Consider the following 22,587-nt stretch of genomic DNA (forward strand, 5'->3'; position numbering starts at 1 on the left):
GACTAAGGGTGAGAGAGGCCGTTCTTGGGCTACATTGAGGAGCTGCCTGTTCGGGTCGGAAAACAGGGGCTCCTGCTCCTACAGGGCACAGTACAGAGTGCCCCCTGCCCTGCAAGAGTTTCCGTTCAAATTGCAGGGTCAGGCATTTTCATTCACAAAAATGGTGAAAGGAGCACATCGCAAGTGAGAAACAGACTGGCTAACACTGGTGATGTGACCTCAGAGAAGAGAGTAATCACAGTGGTTAGGGTCCCTTGCAGAGGAGATGGGGGTCTCACTGGGTGGATTCTCACGCACAAAGAGGATCAGGAGGAGAGCACTGTAGTTCAAGGACATGTAGGCAGAAGTGTTGGGGGGGCAGTAACCTTACTGTCAGTCTGCTTAGAGTAGAAAATTCACACTGGAAATACTCGACTTAAGTTCTTCTGAAAGGATAATAATAATGGCATGGATTCAGTTCAGGCTGCTAGAACAGAATGCCCTTGACCGGGTGGCTTAAACAGCACACGTTTATTTCTCACGTTTATTTCTAGTTCTGGAGGCTAGAAGTCTGAGATCAAGTTGCCAGCATGGTCTGGTCCTCACTGAGGGCCCTGTTTCTGGATATATCCTTACGTGGCCTTCCTCGCTGTGTGCACACAGAGAGAGGCAGGTCTTGTGTTTCTCCTCATTTTATAAGAGTACCAATCCCATCCTGGGGGCTCTACCCTCATGACTTCATCTGACTCTGATTAGCTCCCAAAAGCCCCACCTTCAAACACTGTCACAATAGAGATTAGGGTTTCAACATGTGAATTTGTGGGGGGACACAAACATTCAGTCCATAGCTGCCCCTTATATGTGCATTACACCAACTCTCTCGGGTAGGTTCCATTCTCTACGGTAGATATCCCTCTACAAGGGAAGGAGGTGGAAAGTGAGGCTGACAGAGGTCTACAGCTCTGTTGTTGCCAGTGGGAAGTAGAAGACCTATTTCCAGATACGATCCAGGAGCTCATAGTCAAGGGATACGAATTTCTGGGATTATTTTATTTATGTCAACACCGCCCAAGGTAGAGAGCAGAGCGTGCGTCAACCACCACACTGGCTAGAGATGTTGGTGCCGGAACTCATGTGCTCACTCCTGAGCCACAGGAAAGGGCTGTATTCAGGAATTCCACGGGACCTGGGATCACTACCTTTCCCTTCTCCCGGCACCACAGTCACAGCCGTGCCGAAGATTCCATCTTGGAGCCAGGCTGTCCTGGGCTCTGAAGTTGCCTGAGGTGGGGCCCTCATGGCCTGTGGGTCGCTGACTTGGCCATGAAGAACAGAGCTGAACGAGAGGCAACTGGACTTGGTAAAGAGAGGAAGGAAAGGTAGAGTGATTAAGTTTTGTCTCAAAGTGTCTGTTTTTGGGTTTGTCCCTGCATTGATCTGCAAGGGAATGAGGCAAGTAATGGCCCCTCAGGGACTTTCAGGACTTTGCTCTCAATGTCAGCCGTCATTTTCAATCACCCTCTCCCTCCCAGCCATTAATTTTGGCCCAGGATCATGGGGACTTGTCCATCTATCACTCCTAATTGACACTAAATGATCTGTCAGTTTATTGATGAACGGCAGGAGTGGAATTGTCACAATATATTTTACTTTCTAACAACTCCTCCTGACAATTTTACCTTGTCCATCTCACTCTCCTCACATAAATCTCCATTGGCCGCTCATTCCTTCTCCTGGGCTGTTCTGGTGCCAGCCCTTCCACACCATCTGCACGCGTCAAGGACATCAAGATGGCGGGAGAACAGCCGAGTGCTGGTCCTGAGGTTGCCCCCTTCCCTCCTCCTTCCCTCCCTCCCTCTCTCTCTCTCCCTCTCTCCCTCTCTCTCTCTCTCTCTCTCTTTTTAATAGCATAGATGTTCCAAGAATACTAAAGGGCTTCTGTCCTCTCTCTCTCTGTGTCATTGCCATACCGGAGTCTCTCTACCTTGGTGTTAGCAGGGAATAGTTCATTCTTATTAGGCTACAAAAGTGTGAAAGGCAAAAACTCAGAGCTGCCGGGCGCCTAGGTCTATAAGCACAGTTGCAAACACGTTTTGTCCTCTCACACCAGCATCGTAACAGGCTTTCTAGTCCCACAGAAGTCAGTTTCTTAGCCTGGAGGGTAGGTTAGCTGGAATTTCACCACTGGTGTGCCCTGGGCTGCACTGGGAGCACAGGTGTGCCCAGATGCTTGTGCTCTGCCTCTGGGCCAGACCCAGAGTTGCCAGGGCCCTGAGGCTGGTCGCGTGTAACCATGAGCAGTCTTGTTTGTCACCTCAGGTTTCCACTAAAATGACAGTTTTAAGTGGTTTTTTTTTTAATGTTTATCTATTTTTGAGAGGGAGGGAGGGGCAGGGGACAGAGGATCCAAAGCAGGCTCTGTGCTGACAGCAGTGAGCCTGATGCAGGGCTGGAACCCACAAACCATGAGATCATGACCTGAGCCAAAGTCAGATACTTAACGGACTGAGCCACCCAGGCACCCCGAGTTTTAAGTATTTTAAGTTTTGAGAAAGATGAAGGAAATATATATATATGTATGTATATCTACGTACACACACACACACACATATATATATAGTACTGGGTTTTATGTCGATATATGTATATGGATGTATATATGATGTAGTTATTTAGTCTTAAGAAGGTACACATATGGGTGTGAAAAATCTTTTATCGTCTACGAGGTCAAGGATGATTAGGGAAGCTTGACAACATAGAAAGAATGTCATTGTTTCCCCTCCCTCCTTCCTCTCCTGCTGCAGGTAATTTTTATTAACTGATAAGACTGTTTTTGTTTATTAACTGCCATCCCATTATCATGTTTTCTGAAATTAAAAATGATTCCTTAATGCCATCTCATATACTCAGATATTTCCATTGTCTCAAAGATGTTGTTTTACAGTTGGATTGTAAGAAGGCAAATCAAGGTCTACACCTTATATCTAGTTACCAGATGTCTTTAGTCTTCCTTGCATTCTGCAACATGCCCCCCACCTCCCTTTTATCCCCCATGCCATTGATTTTTTTTTTGTGGGTTGGGGGAGACTTGTCTCATAGAATGTCCCACCTTCAGGATTTGGCTCATTGCTTCCTGCTCATGGTGTTTAGCTTGCTCCTCTGTCCTTCATGTTCCTTGTGAAGCCGATAGTTAGATCTAGATTAACTGCAGGTTACATCCAGGCTCACTGTTTTGGCAGGAATACTTGGCAAGTGGTGCTGTGCCCACACTGCGACATCACATCCGAAGGCACGGGCAGGCATGAGAGGAGCAGGTGTGCGGGCGGTCCACGTGACACGAGGCTGCAATTGATCAGCGGGGTCAGGGGCGTGTCCCCCATTTCACATTGCCCACCAGACTCCTACCTAGAGGCCACGGTGTCCATTGGGGATCGTTGCCTAGAGCCATGATTTCAATCGAAGGATGTCAAGTGGTGATTCTCCAATTTCCCCTTAACAAAACTTCTTGTATAAAGAACTTTCTCTTGCCGATTATCTGGCTGCCTGAAACACAGTTTATAATCCTGCCTCCTTGCTCCCTCCAATCTTTATTTCAAAAAGTTTCAAACCTGTAGGAAAGTTGGAAGGGTAGTACATCAAACACCTTGCCGGGTAATGTTTTACCCCCCATGGCTCTTTCTCATTCTCTGTTTATTTTGAGTTTTTCTCTTTTCCTGAACTGTGAGAGAGCTGCAGCTGCCTCTGCCTTCGCATTAGTAGTAACTAGTAAACAGTTACTTTACAAGAGACTTTTGCCCATATTTTTTGCTTCTGAGTCTGTAGTGCCTGGCACATTCAGGTGCTCAGTACACAGTTGATCGGTGAGTGAGTTTTAGACAGTAATTAAAAAGAGACCAAGTATCCCTCGGTCCACCGAAGTAAAAGATCTTAATCCTTGACCTTCAGATTTTCATCAGTAAACATAATATTGTTTATTTAGTTTTTCAAGAAAAACAAAACGGATTAGAAGTACGGAGAATTTATTTTCCACCTGCGGTCCTCAGTCACAGCAAACCCAGAATCGGTATGGCTGGACCAGGGGTCCTGGGCACCGTGGGTGAACAGTTACTTGGTTCTCAGTGAGGTCAGCCATTAGAGAAGAATGTCTACGATTGGGTGAAATCGGATGAGGCCGTCGCATGTGAGGTGGTAAGAAGGGAAAGTCCTCAGTAGCGAATCGTGCACCCATTTCCAGCGGCTGTATCCAGGGCTCAGGTGCCTTGTCCCTGGAGATGCCCACAAGAGCCCCCTGCATAGTTGTCACAACTTTCTATCACGTGCTTTCTTCTGCATTTACACGTCTCCTCTGTAGGGCCTGCAAGATACAGCAGATTCAGAAAAGGTAGCCTCGGGGCTCAGCAACAACAGATGGCTTAAATGTACACCGCACATTTGCTTGTTCTGTGTAGGCTCCCCGAAGAGTCATTGCTGGCTTTGCTCTCCACTTACATTCAGAGCCTGGACAGAGAGCTGATAAAGGAAGGTCTGCATACATTTCCATTGTAACTGAACTTGGAGAATTCACAGTTGTTGTTTGTTTGTTTTAATGTTTTTAGCATTTTTTTCATTTTTTGAAAGACAGAGCATGAGCAGGGGAGGGGCAGAGAGAGAGAGGGAGACACAGAATCCGAAGCAGGCTCCAGGCTCTGAGCTGTCAGCACAGAGCCCGACGCGGCGCTCGAACCCACAAACCGCGAGATCATGACCCGAGCCGAAGTTGGCTGCTTAACCGACCGAGCCACCCGGGCGCCCCTGTTTTTTGTTTTTTTTTAATTAGAATTTAATTGCATTGTTTGTTGCTAGAAATCCAGTATGTTCAGTAGGATCTGAAGAGGAAAGAACACCTGGACCATGTTCGTTGAAATAGCTCACCAAAAAGAAGTCTCCTCCCTGAAGTAGTGGAAAGTGTGGACTGTGCCGAGCTCATTCTATCCTTAGGCCTTTCCTGTCTTCACACACTTGTACCGTTTTGGTAGATTGCATTTGCCTTGGTGGCCGGTAGGTGGAAAGGAGCAAGAATAATGGGCAGATATGACAGGACTTAGCAGAGCTGCTCTTTCCCACTCGGCCCTGCAGCACACAGCAGTGAGGTCCTTACTAACGTCCCCCTTCACACATTCCTGCGTCTGAGTTCCTTATATAACCCCGTGTCATCTTTTGAGACATTAGAACTCCTAGTGAGTCTTAATTATATTTATTTTAAATACATTAGAGACATGCCTAGCACAGAAGGGTAAGGAAGAATGGTAGGAAGCTACATCTCACTTTCCCTGCCCCCAGGCACTCAGTTTCCCTTCCTGGAGGCAGCCACTGACTGTTCCCCAGTATCCTCCCAAAGATACTCTGTGCATTTACGAAAAATATGGATTAATATATCTTCTTATCCCCTCACATAAATGGTAACCTATCTCCTCTGCGTTTTTCTCTTATCATATGACAGTATTTCTTGGTGACCTTAAGAATCTCAATACAGAATAGAACTGCCTCACTTTTAAGGGCTACGTAGTACTCCAAAGTTTCCTATCTCAGTAAAAGCAATCATAAGCCGCCAATAGGGTGATATTTTCCCAGGTGGAAAGCAGACTTCCGACGTTGATTCATGTACTAGCCATCACATGACCCTTTGGAAAGTCTCATAAAGCCTGGAGGCAAGGTTCGTATAGACCCCGTGGGCTAAGGAAGAGATACGAAGCATGGATCAGCCTTTTCCTCTTTGAGGTTCTGGGGGGGGGCGCATTTTCGTGCACTTCCACTTAGGCTGATCCAGTGATGTTCCGTTCAGAGCAAGCAGAGATGTTCTGAGTGATAGTCGCTAAAGGTTAGAGCCCTGGATGGCTCGTCTGGTGTCGCAAAACCAATTTACTTATGCAAATGACTAAATATGAAATAATTGGAATCTTGCAATTCTGTCAAGTGCCTCCCAATTGAAGGTGATAGCAGTCTGTTCCTGTAAGCCCCACGTGGAGTAGCATTTGGCCACCTCACTCCCCACTGTGAAAAGTGGAGCAGTCTCCCTGACACGTGGCCCTAGTCCGTCCTCTCCCTGGAGCAGAAGTGAGTACCTGGCACCCAGGGAGGAGGGGAGGAGCACGTGCGGTGACTTGAGGTAAACCTGTTGCCCACGTTTGTGCACCAGGGGAGAGACAGCATCCAATGGCTGTTTCCAAGGGCTTGGGTCAACGGAACTGCTTCCCAGTTGCCTGTGTGACGGCCTGTAGGGAGGCCTGTGTGGCGACCTGTAGGGAGGCTTGTGTGGTGTGGTGGCCTGTAGGGAGCCCTCCCAAAAGACTACAAAGTCCAGGCCCTGACCCCCACCTCCCCTGAAGCTGCTCTCAACTTCCTTTCAAGCCCTCAGCTTTTCTTAACAAGTCCAGCTACTGCTGAATTTTATTTTCGTAACTGAAAACCAGGAGTGGTTCTAGAGTGGGTTCTTCACATGTCCTGTGAGTGAAGGCTTTGACTTGTGGCTCTTTGTCATTTCTCATTTTGCAGAAGTACAAGTTCTCCTGTGACTAGAGCTGCTCATTTCGTAGAGCTGGGGGTAGGATTGTAAAGCAGAAGGGTCTCTGAAGGTCACGAAAGAAATGATAGGCCCACAGGAGTATCCCTTAGATAACAACAGCCCAAACACCCACAGCGTCCTGTGGAGTATTCCTTTGTCTCTCTGGATTATCACACAGTGCAGAGGTTTGAAGCTAGAAGGTTAGAGCCAGTTTCATCCCATCTCCTGTCAAATTCTAGTGCCTCTTCTTTTTTTTAATTTATTTTTTGAGAGAGCACAAGCCAGGGAGGGGCGGAGAGAGAAGGGGACAGAGGATCCGAAGCAGGCTCCGTGGTGTCTGTGCAAAGCCCAACGTGGGGCTCGAACTCAGGAACTGGGAGATCATGACCTGAGCTGAAGTTGGACGCTCAACCGACCGAGCTACCCAGGTGCCCCAAATTCTAGCATCTCTAGCAGTGTGGGTGCAGGGTCTGTGTGAACCCCTCCATTGGTGGGGAACTCAATGGAAGCATATGTTTTTACAAAGACTTTTTAAATCGTGCGAGCAAGCCAAAAGCACTTTAATGACGTAAAAACTCAAACAAGACAGATAAAGCTAAATTTGCCTGAAGCCGCTATCTTGTCCAAGCCTAGTCGTCTCTCTGGAAGTAGCTACTGGTAACAGTTCCTTGGTTATTTTTTACCAATAACAGATATTCAATATATAATTGTATACAATAGATATGCTTGTGTGTGTGTGTGTGTGTGTGTGTGTGTGTGTGTGTGTGTATTTTTTTTAACATAAATGGGATCATGCTAAGGGTGTTCTGCTCCTAAATTTTTTTCATTTTTCACCTAACAGCACATCTGGAAATCTTTTAGTCCAGGTAGATTTTCTTTATTTTTCTAACTGCTACATTACTATCCTGTGGTATGGACGCACTATTCCTCTGTTGGTGGGCATTTAGGTTGTTTCTAATTTATATGCCATTATCAACCCCCTGATTTCTTTTTTTTTAATTTATTTTTAACATTTATTTATTTTTGAGAGACAGAGACAGAGCACGGGGGGGGGGGGGGGCAGAGAGAGAGGGAGACCCAGAATCCGAAGCAGGCTCCAGGCTCTGACCTGTCAGCACAGAGCCCAGCTCGAGGCTCGAACTCACAAACCGTGAGATCATGACCTGAACTGAAGTCGGACGCTCAACCGACTGAGCCACCCAGGCGCTCCAACCCCCTGATTTCTTGTCAACAACTTGTCTTTAGGAAATTTGTAGCCTCACCCTGTGATCCAGATTCTGCCTTCCGGGACCCCACTGCAGAACCCGTGTACGGGTAGCCCACATATCTTGCCCACCCTCCTTGTTGAATGGATGAGACACACACACACTATTTATTGTGGCTTTTGTCCTGGGCACTGTCCTAAGCATAGTTGTTTTGCTTTATCTTCAAAACAACCTCAGGAGCTGGTACTATTATTATCCTAGCTTACAGATGAGGAAATAGAAGTTCAGGAAAGTTAAATAACTTGCTCAAAGTCACATGGCTCGTAAGGAACCAGCCAGGACTTGAACCCAGGTGAGTCTGACTGCGGGGTCATGCTCTTGTTCTCTGTGTCTCGCTTCCTTCCATTTTTATGCCCTTGGCTCCTGATACCGTGCCTTTGCACGTGGTAGACCCCCAGCAGACGTTCCCCGAGGGCTGTTTGGACATAGCTCCAGCATGTTCAGCCCGTGGGAAGAATGGCAGGGAGCGAATGCTTGCCCTTAACCTCCTCTGGCCTACCTGTGTGCAGAGCGGAGCTCCAGCCAGCCGCCTGGCCCTGGGAAGGTGAGTACGGAGGATGCAGCCTGCACTTAGGGGCACGAGCCAAGGCCGTGCCAGTCCTGCCATTAAAAGGCCTAATTAGGCTGGTCATTAAGTTCAATTAGGCATTGGAAATGATCGTTCCTTCTAACCCTGCGGTGCCCTCCAAGAACTGGATCCATTCCCAGGCAGCCAGCTCGAGAGCCGGCTCTAGTTACCGGTGCGCCCAGCAGCCCCGCCCCTGGTGTCGGGCCTGTGACTCCCCTTCGAGGCTGAGGGCAGAGTAATCTAGGAGGCCTTCAGCCCAGAGCAGGGTGCTCCAAGGACACGTCAAATACGGTCAGGTGTCTGCCTTGGTGGCCATTTCCTGAGCTCATTCTGGTCACCCTCCTTTCTTAGGGCCACCCTTTCGCCATGCGCCTGTTAGGAGTCGGGACCTCTGCCTGTGTCCTGGTCCCCTTCTGCCACCCACTCGCCATGTCAGCCTAAGGCCAGTCGTGTGGACTCTTGGGGCAGAGGCTCCCCTGAGGGGTTTGAACTACATGATCCCAGAATTCCCTTTTCAGCACTGGAGTTTGAGTCTAGGAAATCCCAAATAGATAAGCCTTGGCATGTACGAGATTTCTCCTCACTGAGCCCTGAGCCGAGAGCAAGGAGGAGAGGGCCAGCCTAAGCCTGTCCCACTAGCTCAGCACGCTGGGGCCCTGTCTCTTCAGCATTAAAACAGAGTGGTCTGCCGGGCCCTCCAGAACTCAGAAAGTATGTTTAAACTTCTGAAATCTGCTTTCTAGATGGCTACTTGAAACCTTTTAGTTTGGGAATCATTGCCTTGAAATGAAACCGCTAACAAGCACGGAGGCGGGGGCAGGCCTTCCAGGCACAGGGGCCGGGTGTAAGGGGACTGAATGTCCACAATCGGTCTGGAGTGAACAGAACTGGCTGGCGACAGCCCAGGGTTTGCCTAGAGAAGGAGATGGCAGCAGACGGTGAGGTAGAAAATGGGCTGGAGCACAGGACCTTGAGCTCCAGCACATGGGAGAACAGGGAGCCGCTGAAGTGTTGACAGGTATGTGACCAGTGGTGCGAGGGACACATCACACCTCTTCTGAATGCCTTTTTGATGTGGTATGAGCTTGGGGTATTTGCAGGGGTAAAAAGACACCCATTTCTCCCTATGCGGAGTCATCGTCTTAAAGGTTGTCTTAGCTCCATTCTCGATGGCAGAATGTTGTCTTTTTAGACCAGACAAAGCTGTAGAGAGAGTCTACTCACCTTTTCTCCCCAAGTTTGATGGCTTTTTTTCCCCAGCAGACTTTGGGGACATTGCTCCTTCCTATTCTGAGAGTGCATTATTCTTGTATCTGACTCAAATGCTTGCTTTCTCTTAAGAGAACTTAACTAAATCTGATTGTGTGAGGTTGGTTTTTCCACAGGATCTGTGTTCCTTCTCAATTAGGATGACTTCTCATTTGCCACTGGATGTGCTGTGTTTGTTGAGGCTGCATTTTTATCTGCCACAGGGAACCCCACTAGCAGAGGCTTAAACAGAAAGCAGTTTGTCTCAGAAAACAAGAGGTCCAGGCTTCACAGTCCTGGGCTGGTGTGGCAGTTCGGTGGTGACGACATGGACGGAACCCTTTCCATCGTCCTGCCCACCATCCTTCACACGTGGGCCTTCGTCATTGTGTTCATGCCTCATGGTTGTATGATGGCTGCTGTGTCTCCAGCCCTCACGTCTGTTTTCCAGGTAGGAAGAGGAGAGAATGACATGGAGGTGAGGGTGAAGGCTGGTGAAGGGTGAAGGAGGTGAGGGCTCTTTCTTAGTGGGAATTTGTCTTTTGGAGGAAAGGAAATAGGATCTGCTTTCCAGGGATGGCCTCATCTTTCTCATTGGTCAGAAATGTGGTGTATGCCCACCCCTCAGTGTGGAGTAGGCTAGGGAATTGAATGTCTTTAGTTGGGCTCATTGCTGCCCCAAACAAAATTGGGGTTTGAATCCAGAGGAAAGGACTTGTTTTCTGTGGTCAACCCCATCAAATGGAGCTACAGAAGTCACTGGGTGAGACTGTCCTACCATAAGGAATGTATTGTGCGATATGAATTTTTTTAATGTTTATTTATTTTTGAGAGAGAGAGAGAGACAGACAGAGACAGAGCATGAGCAGGGTAGGGGCAGAGAGAAAGGGAGACACAGAATCTGAAGGAGGCTCCGGACTCAGAACTGTCAGCACAAAGCCCAGTGTGGGGCTTGAACTCATTAACCACAAGATTGTGATCTGAGCCGAAGTCAGCCACTTAACCAACTGAGCCACCCAGGAGCCCCAAGAATGTACTGTGGGATATAGAGGGTCAAGTGTGCTAAGGAGCATAGAAACAATTTCACCTAATTCTAGAAGCTCCCCAGCAGTGGAGAATCCCTTCAAAAGGATTTGAAAGCCAGCAAAAGTTGCATTTTAGACAGGGATAATGAAGGAAGGGAACCAAGACGCAGAGAAAGTAAAGCAAGAAACAGGAAACATGAGAAGGGTGCCTGCTGAAAAGCCTGGAAGCTGACACTGGAGGCGAAGTTAATGTCGTTGTAGCGGGCAGTGTCCAGCTGGCGGACAGGCCTGGGAGCCAGGCAAAATGTTTCCCGTGTGGAGGTGGGAGGTACCAGGCCAGGCAGTGAGGGAGGGCCGCTGGGTGTGTCCGCTGAGGGCTCCAGGCGAGTCAGCAAGGGGTAGCAGGTACAGGGGCAACAAGGGATCTAGAAGCAAAAAGCCTGAAGCAACTCAGCTGGGCAGCCACCCAGCACCCACCTCGGGGCTGGGGTTCAGCGGTAGGACCAAGGAGGAGAAGGACAACATGTCGAGCATGGGCAGCATAGGGAGTAGAGACTGGGGTCAGAATAATAACGGTCATAATAACAGTAGTCACAATAGTAATGGGGGCAGCAGCCACTGTTGAGAGTACTTCCCGTGTGCCATGTGCTACACTAAATGCTTGGCATGGATTATAAGCTCATTTGATTCTTAAGAACAACCCTGTGAAGCAGAATGTGGTGGTACCAATTTTGTGGTTTTTTAGTGGCTGGCGTAAGGGCACACACCTAGTGAATGGTAAAACTCTGCTTTGAGCCCCCGGACTCCAGAGCCCTGCTCAGCCACTGGCTTTAAGCCAGTGTTCAAATCAGGGCCCCAGATCAGAGTTCTGCACCCACACGTAGGCTGGCTGGCTGGGTCCCAGGTGGTTGAGCCCAGGGCTGCGAGTCCCCTGGGACCCGGAGAACAAAGGGCTACTTTCTGAGAAGCCCAATTTGGAGGTTTGGAGAGTTCAATACGAGCCGGCAGATACCTCTTTCCAGCTGCTTGGAGGGAAAGGAAGTAGAAAGGAGTCAGTGAGCAGGAAGAAACCAACGGGAATGTTAAGAGGGGGTTAACTGTTCAGAAGAGGGGGGTAAAGGGAAAGTAAAACTGCCCTGTGTGATTGGGAAAGTAGTGGCTGCTTTGACAACCCCTAAGGGAAGACTGCAGTGGGAAATGTACTAAGTTCTGAAGTAGGAAGGGAGCTTGTGTTCATTGTCCCTGAAAATGATTGACTAAAAGAAAGAGATTTTCCCTTCTTTCATCCCTCTCTCCCTCCCTTCCTTCCTTCCTTCCTTCCTTCCTTCCTGTTTTATTTTTTTCTTGCCATGTTGACATTGGGATCTGCACACCAGCACATCCCAGTAATTGAAATTTGGGGACCCGATAAGCCAGTTCCAGGGAAGGTGGTCAGACTAGGGAATGAATGGTGTAAATGGGGAACAGGGAGGGTGGGGCCAGGACGGGGAGAGGCAGGGTCGGTGTCATTCACAGAGCCAGGGAGGGACCTGAGAAGTCATGGCCCCTTCACGTTACAGATGGAGACAGTGAGGGCTGGGGTTGGTGAAGCGACTCAGGTGTAAAATCTTAGAGAAGCCCTTACATGTCACCTTGGCCTGCTGCCCAAGGTCATACAGCTAATTAGTGTAATAGGAGGTGCCTCTCATTCTACAGCCATGCCCGTCCACAAAGCTCCCGTGCATGCATTTATCAAGTTCACGAAAAGGCCATGCACTATAGTATTTGTGCAATAGCTCTGTTAGCATGAAATTGCCTTTGCCGCAATCCTCTGGGACCCTTACAAAAATGCAGTGTTGATTGTATGAAACAATCTGATTGAACAGAAAAACTTTCAGAGAAAAAAGTTATGGACCCCAAGCCAGCCAGTCCCCTGAGGGGCACCCGCAGCTCTGCAGCTCGAGCAGGGAAACGCCAGGAGGAGGTGACTAGGTACGCCAGGCACTGGTTAAAATTCCCCTGACATCAATGAAGTGATCTCCTTGTCCTCCCTGTCATGGATTCAGTCTCTCAAAAATGAAGTGCATGTGTGAATGTCATACCTAGCCCTTCCCTTTTCTTTTCAGTTCTTTGTGGAGAAACAACCAAGAACAGTCTTGGTACAGAAGCAGCAGCTTGGGCATCCGTGGGTATGAATATATGCACGGAGTACAACCCCGTCACACAATCTAGTTTTTTCCTGGTCTGTTGTGTGTGCCAGGGATTTTGCTTTCTGACCCATTCTTCTCTCACCACAGCTGGTCACCAGTGGCCATACTGGGCTCTCCTGGTTTCGTTGGAGAGGCCATGTTTAGAAGCGCCAGGGTGTTCTTGGCTCACCTATAGCAGGAGGGCACCAGGGTGGGTGCTGAGCCTTCCCGGAAGCCGCCCCACACGGTGGCCCTGCACTGCCTCGATGGCCTGGCATACCGATGGCCAGCTGGAAGAGGGTCCCCTGTAATGGCACGTGTCACCTTCTCTTGGAGCACCTCATCACTTGGCTGAGTCTGAATGTATTCATGGGGCTTTGGGGACCACGGGATATAACAGAGGGGCAGAGAAAACAGTGGGTAAGTGGCTGGAAGGGAATGTTTAAAGGTCGCTCCATTACAGAGCGGAAAATTCTCTCCAGGAGAAGCAAAAGATGCAGCCCATTCAGTGATTTAAAATGGGCTGAAATCCAGATTTCCAGAAACACCGGTAAATTTTGCCCTCGACTTGTGGACCCATGATTGCCTCTTGTTTCAGCCCTCGCGCCCTCTGCCGTTTTGCTCTCCGCCCTCCCGGTCCCACCTCCCAGGCACTGCGTGCGGCTGCACAGTCACTCTTTGCCACTAGCCTCCGGTCCCTCCGGTCAGGTCAGTGAAAGTCCCTGTTTGCAGCTCTTATATCGTTAGCACCTTTCTAACCCTGCTAATCTGCCCACCTAACAGAGAAAGAATGCGCTGTAGGTCAGACTTTTGGCAGACGGCGATACCCAGCTACGATAAAATAAACTCTGCGATGTTAAAAAAACTCTTGTTTTTCGCGGCTAGCCTTCTGTCTGGCTGGTAATGGTAGCTTTCCATTGAGGATGGAAAGCTTTTTCAAAAATAAGTTTATGAAAGTAAAAGTAAGGAGCCAACTTAAAATATGAAGCAGGCACAGAAAACGCACGGCTGTCGCACAACCCACGAAGGTGGCATTTGGAAATGACAGCCTGTTGGGAAGCCTGTGCAGCCACACTTCTCCGCGACCTGCTGCCGTAGCCGGAGGGCGAACACAGCCTCACGCCCCTAACCCCTTCGTGTGCCCCCGTGCCACGCAGGGTGTGAGGTGAGCCGCACTTCATTGCCACCTCCCCTCTCTTTAAATTCTGGGCTTGGATAACTTGGAGGGACAAAAGGAACCCGGCAAAAATGCATATGTCCGGGCCCATGATTCCCTCCTGATGCCTGACCGGTGCCCGTGCACATATTTATAGCGTCAGTACCAACACGTCTGCATGTTGGCCACCCCAGATCCCCCGCTGTCTCCCGAACACACCTGGCCCTTTCCTCCCTCCTCCCTCCTCCCTCCTCCCTCCTCCCTCCTCCCTCCTCCCTCTATTCGAATTGTGTCCTCCGGCAGGAGAAGCCTGCCTGGGGCTTTTCCACCTGCCGCAAGCCTGCTCATCTTTCAGCGGGCAGGCCCTCTGGAAAGTCTCCCCTGACTCTTGGAACTGGCGTGGCTAGTTCCATCACTGGTGCCACCGTGACATTTTGCTTCCGTCCACCTCACTTGTCCCAGTAAACTGGGACCGGCAGTTGATGAGGAGTGGGAACTTTGGTTTCTGGCGCCAGCTCTGTGTCCGGCTAGTCCCAGGGTGGAACTTCGGTTGCTCTAATAACTAACTCCTTGTCTCCGTTTCCTCCCGTAGGAGGTGCACAGGGAGGGCGGCGGTAGTTTTTCAGGCCCTGCCGCATGTGTCTTCTGGAGGTATTGCTGTTATTTCTAGAATGTTCTTTTCTCCAGCCAGATTGTCAAATCCTGAGCAAAAGATCCCCAAATCTCAACACCTAGTCATGCCAAAAGTTACCTAGTAAAGTGTCCCAATAAAATAATGTTCGTTTGAGACACCAAAGATATGGAGTTCTCAATTCTTCCATTCTTTAACATATTGATATCAGGCATTTACATACATTTTGTATGTTCCCACAATTATTTGTCGCTGTTACAACTTTCAACCTTTTTCCCTCCTGATAAATGCTCCTTTAGAATTTGAATCAGAACAAAGATGTTATTTTGAATCTGACCAGCAGGGGGCAAACTTCACCCAGGAATTGCCTTGTAATTCACTATGCGTTCAATTTGATAAGGCTTGGTAGTCCATGGACATCCGTTTTCATCTTTCTACTGAACACCTTGTGGACTATACCAGCAGAAGCTAAATATGATATAATATGACCTAAAGCCCCAGAGTGCCAACATTTGAGTGCTGAGGAATTCTTGCTTGTCTTTAAAACAAGGGCGAAATACAATACCTACAAATATATGCCGGACTCCAGACACACGAATGGCAAGAACTAGGAACCGAGGGGAAAAACAGTGGGGGCTTTAACTTTCAGGAGTGATTTTGATGAGGAAAAACCTTGTGGCGAAGCAAAATTGCATGACAGATATCTGACTTCCAGTAAGTGTTATAGGTGCCAGGGACATCTTAGAGCAGAGGAACCCCAGCTGGCCAGTCGACAGCCTGATACTGAACAGACACGGTGGCCGTGATTACAGTGGCAATGTCTCCTGTGCCCAGATTTGGGTTTCCCCTGTGAAGGCTCTTTTTGTGGGTCACGGCGTTCATAAAATAGAGCCTCAGTTTCTGATGTGCTAGTGATGTATGTGATCTGGGACAAATTACCTCCCTTTTCTCATGCCTTGGTGGAATTGACCTCAGTGAAGTTTGGAGGCATTGTGAGATTTCTACTGGACAGTGAAAAATTATGAAAGTAGAGGGGCGCCCGGGAGGCTTAGTCGGTCGAGTGCCTGACTTTGGCTCGGGTTGTGATCTCGCGGTTTGCGAGTTTGAGCCCCTCATCGGGCTCACTGCTCTCAGCACCGAGCCCACCTCAGATCTTCTGCCCCCCTCTTTCTCTGTCCCTCCCCGACTCGTGCTCTCTCTCTTTCAGAAATAAATTTTTAAAAATTTAGAAATTATGAAAACAGAAAACCTCACAAGAAAATGGTACTTTGGCTTCTTTTCCTCCGGAAGAGTGATACTTTTTGAAAATGTAAGGTAGCTTTGGCTCCATTTCAGCTGGTGTCTCATTCTTGCTCTTCCCCTTGCCAAGCGTTTATGAATTTAGCCCCTGGCTACAGACTTTCTTCTTTTCGTCATGGGAACCCTGTGGGCTACACACCGTGGCTTTAACTTTTTTCTCCCAGGCAACAAGTTGCACTAGTGAACCATTTGTCCGAAGCCTTCACATCCGGATCAGAGGCCGCGGCCCTCGGGGACTAGGCTAGCAGAGGGCCTTTCCCTGGGACAGTCGGGCCTCCAGATTCCTGGCACTTTGGTCTATTTTAAGCCTGTTCTGTCTTGCAGCAGGAAGGTGAGTCTAGGGTCCAATGTGTGCTGTGGTTATTAAGAGACTTCAAGGACACTTCCCCCCATTTATCCCAGTTATGTCCCCTGCTAAAATAGGTTAACGGTGTCTAATTAACCACTGAACATTGTCATGCTGCATAAAGATAGCATCCGGGCTGTTCTCTGAGCCGTGGTACTTTATCTCCATTTAGATCTCTGCAGTATTCCATTAAACTCGAGAGAAACATTTTAACTGAGATGATGTCTACATTAGGGCTGCCTTTCACCCTTCAGCACGTAACCTGTGTAAGCAGCAGCTGAGGCCTTCTCTCTGCCGCAGCGGGGAGGACAGAGGAGATGGACTGCAGGCAGGAGGCTTTTTACGTGGCAGCGTTTCCTCACCACGGAGCCCCAGAAGGAAACTAAGGCCCCAGGGTTCAGTAGCGGTCCCGCGTGGCCGCGGTCACAGGACGGGCAGTGCCATCCAGCCGGTCCTCGGCTGCCCGAGTCATGCCCATCAAATGGCAGCGTGGTCTGTGAATGCCGAGAGAAAAGAACTGTATTTGAGCAAAAGAACTCAGGAAAGGAGCGTGTGTGGAGGGAAAGGTGACTTAGCTGCGTGGGGTCTCCTTTTTTGGCACGTGGAGGCTGTCCTGTTGTAAAGAAAACATACACGATAAGTCTCACAGAAGAGTTAAGGCGGCGTTAACTACCAGATCGTCAGGCCAAAATGCGGTCCTGCTGTGGTTGCAAGTGTGTCCTTGTGGTGGGAAATAGTCACTGGATTTGAAGCACAGTCTATGGGACAAGCATTCCCCATCGTGTAGAACTACCTGTGTGTCCCCATTGTCGTGTAGAACTACCTGCGTGTCCCCATTGTCGTGTAGAACTACCTGCGTGTTCCCATTGTCGTGTAGAACTACCCGCGTGTTTCTATCGTGGAGGGGCTCAGAACTGGGCTTCGGTGCCAGCCGCCCCAGAGCTTGTATCCCGGCCCGACAGCTTTCTAGCTGGGTGGCCTTAGGCGAGCTGCTTTACTTCTCTGAACTTGTCTCATTTGTAAAATGGAGCAAATCAAAAGAGATAATGTGATAGTTCAATAATGTTGTATCATACTACATAGAGAGAATATATAGTATTCTAGGATAGTAATATATGTAAGGATAGTATAATAGCAGTGTGCAGCACCCAACAAGCTCAGGACATGTTAACTGTTGATATCATCAGTCTGGCCAGCCTTCCTGTGACAGGCTCGCGGGAGCGGGGCCTGGGAATGGGCCTCCCCGTGAGGGGTGAAGGTCTCTGTGTGGAGCCGAGGAGAGGAAACCTGGTGTGAGTCCGAGGGAAGCAGGGCAGTAACCAGGAGGGATTGGTTGAGGGTCGGGCTGAAGACGAGGCTTTAAATGGAGGTAGGGATACCGACCAGGTATGTCTGTGTCACTCGCGGGAGAGCAGGAAGCCAGAGTGCCCTTACTCCTGTCGCCCTGTCTTCACAAGGTGGGAGGTGAAGGAGAACATTCCTGTCATTGTCCAGAGCTAAAGCTTCATTCTGCAAAATGGCCAAAGCAATCAGCAAGTGATGGAGTAGCTCTTCAAAAGAAACCTGGCATTTAATTAACTTTTCAAAGCGCTGGTTCAGCAACCTCTGTGTTCTACATTTTGAATATTGAACAAGCATCTCTAATCGGATCTGAACTGCTTCTGGGCCTGCCGGGACGAAGAGTGCCTGCTCAGGTTTCACGGGCACCATGGAATCTTGTCTGAATTTCGGGAGAGCCAGCTCAGGATCCCTCAGGAGCAGAGGCTTCAGCTCTGAAGGCTTTTCCTGCCTCCCCTCAGCCTTCAGGTCAAGGCAGAGTTCATTGACACTGGTGTTAGAAGACAGCGGGCAACCCAACAGCATAAGGCGACAGGGTTTCTGTTTTGCTGCTCGGTACCTGTCGTTCAGCACACTAGCTGAAGTGAGCTTCAGGGCACTGATTCTCATATGTGTGACCGGGTCCCGTCTCTGGAAATTACTTCCTCGGGGGGCCTGGGGTGAGGCCCAGCACACAGACACTGGGGAAAACAACAAAAAAAACTCAGTGATTCTCTTGTGCACCGCTGGTTGAGAGCTGTCGTGGTAAAGGATTCTTTCTAGTTCTCTGTATCCTCCTTTGCCTCCCGCAAGTGTGGCAAGTCAGGAATGGATGGTCTGCACGGTAAACGCACACAGATGTCCGGGGGCCCGAGGGGCGTCTGAAAGCCAGCGGGTACCCGCTTTTGAAAAGGCCCGGGCCGGAGTGTTTGGAATCTAGGGTGCAAGTCAGGAGATGGGGTTTCTTGCGTCAGCCTCGTGACTGACTCGCCCCATGACTTGGACGGAGCGCACGCCTCTGTCACATAGCGTCTCTGAAACTCGCTCGAGCTCATCCCCAGAGCCGGGCTGAGCTGGCATTAGTGTTGGCAGAGCGCGAGGTGAAGAACACCGAGGGACACTCCTCCCGTGGAAGGTGGTCGGGCTCCCACCCACCCCCCCCGGCCTCCCCCTCAGGAGCCACTTCTGGGACAGAAGGCTCGTGGGCCGGGGGTGCAGCAAGAGACCAGATGCCCAGGGCACAGCCGACTACAGCCCTGTGGACGGTCTACGCCGAGGCTGGGCCCGGTCACGCTGTTTCCTCAGAAGTACGTCTGTAAGGAGGAGATGCCCCGGAACCCTCCGTCCCCTACCTCAGCCTCCACCTCCCCGCAGTCTGTGGGAGCCCAGATCCTTCTCTAGTTACCCCACCCTGTGGCGCTGGGATAAACCACGGTGTTTGGGTTTTGTTGGTTTTTTTTCTCTTTAACCTGTCACCGACAACTTAAAAATACACTTTACGTCATGACTGGGTTTGTCTGTTTATAAAACTGGGGGGGGGGGGGGATGTTTATGTAATACATTCCCTTACTATTTGCAGGATACTCTCTTTTCTGTTCTACTCTATGCTGTTAAAAAAGAAAAAGGAAAAGACCAGAAAGGCTGGCGATGACCCACTAAATTGATTTTATGACTCACGGTGGGTCATGACCTGTAGTTGGAAGATCACTGGGCTTGAATCTGTGTCCTTGTGCCGGACTCTGTCAGTGTGTGACTGGAGGTGCCTTTGGGGACCAGGCAGGTAAAGTAGATCTGCGAAGTGGGTGGGGTCGTATATCAAAACGGCACCTTAAATTCTGTTACTGAGGTGCACGTACGGATTAGTTGCGTGTTCGCATTTCCGTAAAGACACGTACGCTGTCACTTCTGAGACGTTCTTCCCACTTAGCCTTCCTTTTGCTTTCTGGCTTTTGGTAGCTGCGAAGCTCCGGGAAATGCTTCTCTTGCTTCTTAATTCCTACTCTAAGAGAGCCAGCAGTGCAGACTGAATGACAAAGACACTCCTCCTGACCACCCGCCCCAACCCTGTGCTGGGAAGGGCTGGGGGTTCAGGCTCGTCACAGCCACACTTCACTTGAGTTTTCCATAAGGGAATGCAGGCCCGGCCTCGCAGGCTTTGTCTCTGAAGAACTCAGAAATCTGGATTTTTGTACAAAATCTCCCCGTTTGGGCAACAAATTCATGTTGAAACCAACACAAAAATGAACACCAGTGTGGTCCAGACAAACTGATGCGCTCCTAGGTAAGGCCAGAAAGCACTCAGCTTTATCAAAGGCAAGGCACTCCCTGGTCCGTTCTCCAGGGCCTTGCCCAAGTTCCCACTGGCCTTTCCATCTATCCTGAGCAGAAGGCTTGCCCAGAATCTGCTATTTCAGGCAGAGAGAGTGAGAGAGAGAGAGGGAAAAAAACAAAATGAGAGAGAACGAGAGAACATGCCACCCAAGGGCATCCCCACTCTCTGTTCTGGAGGGCTCCATTCTTATTTTTATTATTTTTTTAAAGGTTTATTTATTTTTGAAAGACAGAGAGAGCGCTAGGGGTACAGAGCAGAGAGAGAGGGAGACACAGAATCCGAAGCAGGCTCCAGGCTCTGAGCTGTCAGCACTGAGCTCGATGCGGGGCTCGAACCCACGAGCCATGAGATCATGACCTGAGCCGAAGTCGGACGCTTAACCGACTGAGCCACCCAGGCACCCCAAGGGCTCCATTTTGATCTTGTTCCTCCTCATGGGGTGAAATGAAATTTTGAAGGAGTCCTTGGGCCACCCTGGAGTGAGAGTAGGATGTGAACTCAGCAGCAGTTATGCTGAATGTGAAACTTCTTCCCGTTTGGATGTGGAGTGGATAAATGGCAGCTAATCAGCCTTTCCCTGTTAGTGGTACCATTATTGCTTCCTTCAGACAAAATCACTGCTACTTTGGCCATGGCATGTTGCTTAGGAAGGAACGATATAATCACAACTCTTCAGGGTAATCAGAGATGCTATGTCTTGATGTACAAAATGCAGGTGCTGTCCGGCCCGCCTGGCCTCTTTAATCACGTTGTTCTTCTCTGACCCTGTATTCAGCCAAGCCCTTCTGCTGTTGGTGATGTATTCCTGAGGCATTTGGATGGTGGGTTGTAAAGTTCAATTTCACCAGGACAATTAGAGGCAGTGGTTCTGGGGAACGTACATGAACTGAGAGTAGAGCCTTCTATCCTCCCACACGAACAGGTGGCTTTGGTGGCTGCTAGGTGCTCTATGTTTAGGATTTTCTTGACTCAGATGAGTATTGAAAACAAATATCCTCCAGCAACAACATGGTGGTGGTGCCTTGGGCACCCGTCTGCAGTTTACCTATGGTGCCTCCCTTCTACCTTTTCTGTCCCCCGTGCCCTCCTGGCCCTCCCTGCTTGCTTAGTCTCTTTACTTTCTCTTTAAGAGTCAAAAACTACAGCCTGAGAGATCCGCTTAGAGTTGTTCCATCCAGTTCTTACCCATTCTCTTCTTCCCAGCAGCAGCCAAAACTCTCCCCCCCCCTCCCCCTCTTCCTTAACAGCGCAGTTGATGTGGTCCGAATTTCATGGAAACTAACCTATTTAAAGTTGGGCTTAATTTCTAATTACACTCAGGATGGGGGTGGGGGTTGTTTGGATTCTAAGGGAATTGTGGGTTGGTTCCCATGTAGCTCCACTGGCAAGGCTAGTGGGCCCAGCACTGTCGAAGGCCTTCTCATGCATCCTGGCTCTTGGCCATTATGACATTGCCACCACCCTGTGCCCATGTTCATCATGGTGGTTGATTTCTGACTTGCAAGAATTCATTAAAACACACACCACACACACACACACACACACACACACACACACACACACACAAAACCTTTGTTACTGTGGAAATTTTCGGACATACAGAAAAGTAATCAACATGTACCCAATACCCAGCTTTAATAATTGTCAACATTTTGTCAGTCTCATTTAGAAGACTTTAGATCAGTGTTTCTCACAGTGTCAGTAGTGATCAACTTACATTAGGATTATCTGGGGATTTGTTTAAAATGCATATCCTCGAGCTCCCCTTTTCCCAGAGCAACTGATCCAGAAAGTTCTCTCTGCCAGGTCCAGTGATCTGCATGTCTAATAAGCTTCCCAGATAGTTCTTTTTTAAAAAAAAAAAAAGTTTATTTCTTTATTTGGAGAGAGAGTGTGCATGCAAGGGAGGGGCAGAGAGAGAGAGAATCCCAAGCAGGCTCCGAACTGTCAGCACAGAGTCCGACGCGGGGCTCAATCCCATGAACTGTGAAATCATGACCTGAGCCAAAATCAAGAGTCAGATACTTAACTGAACCAACCAGGCGTCCCTTGAGATGGTTCTTATGCACGTTGAAGTTTGAGAACCACAGCCTTAGATAAATGTCTGTATAATTAGGCTTCCTGTTCTCATGGAATGTCTTAAGGGCACTACTTGCCCAACATCACTCACAGGGTCTTCTGATTCTTCAGGTGGAGGCTACAGAAAGGCCCAGAACCTGCAGCTCGATCTGTATGGCTGGTTCATCCATTTTTGCTCCTGGGAAGCTACACATGCTAACAACTAAAGCTCCAACTAAGACTCCAGGCCTCAATCCTAAGAAAGTGTTCTATAAATTGGTCTGTTAATTGTTGAAAGGAGGGCACCGTATCGTCTCTATCCTTTTGCGTTTTGAACTTCCTAGTCTGCCCTTAAACTCAACGATTTCAGTTGGGAGTTATACTGAAATAAGCCTAGGCATTACAGGGGCACCTGTGTGGCTCAGTTGAGCGTCTGCCTCTTGATTTTGGCTCGGTCAGTCTTGTGGTTTGTGGGTTCAAACCCCATGTCGGACTCTGCGCTGACAGTGAGGAGCCTGCTTAAGATTCTCTCTCTTTCCCTCTCTCTCTGCCCCTCCCCCGTGCTTGCTTGCACGCTCTCTCTCTTTCAAAAATAAATACAAATAAAATAAAATAAAATAGAGAAACACGGCAGCGTCTGTAATTCTCTCATGT

The 22,587-nt window shown here is 49.1% G+C and overlaps 1 protein-coding gene across 4 annotated transcripts in view; it reads left to right on the forward strand.

Annotated features, from left to right (window-relative positions):
- Window positions 1-22,587, forward strand: part of IFT43 (intraflagellar transport 43) — an 81,096-nt gene that overhangs the window by 35,167 nt on the left and 23,342 nt on the right. The window lies entirely within an intron of this gene.

This window comes from Panthera pardus, unplaced genomic scaffold, assembly GCF_024362965.1.
Source record: "Panthera pardus isolate Hobbes unplaced genomic scaffold, ASM2436296v1 HiC_scaffold_24, whole genome shotgun sequence".
Taxonomy (NCBI): Eukaryota; Metazoa; Chordata; class Mammalia; order Carnivora; family Felidae; genus Panthera; species Panthera pardus.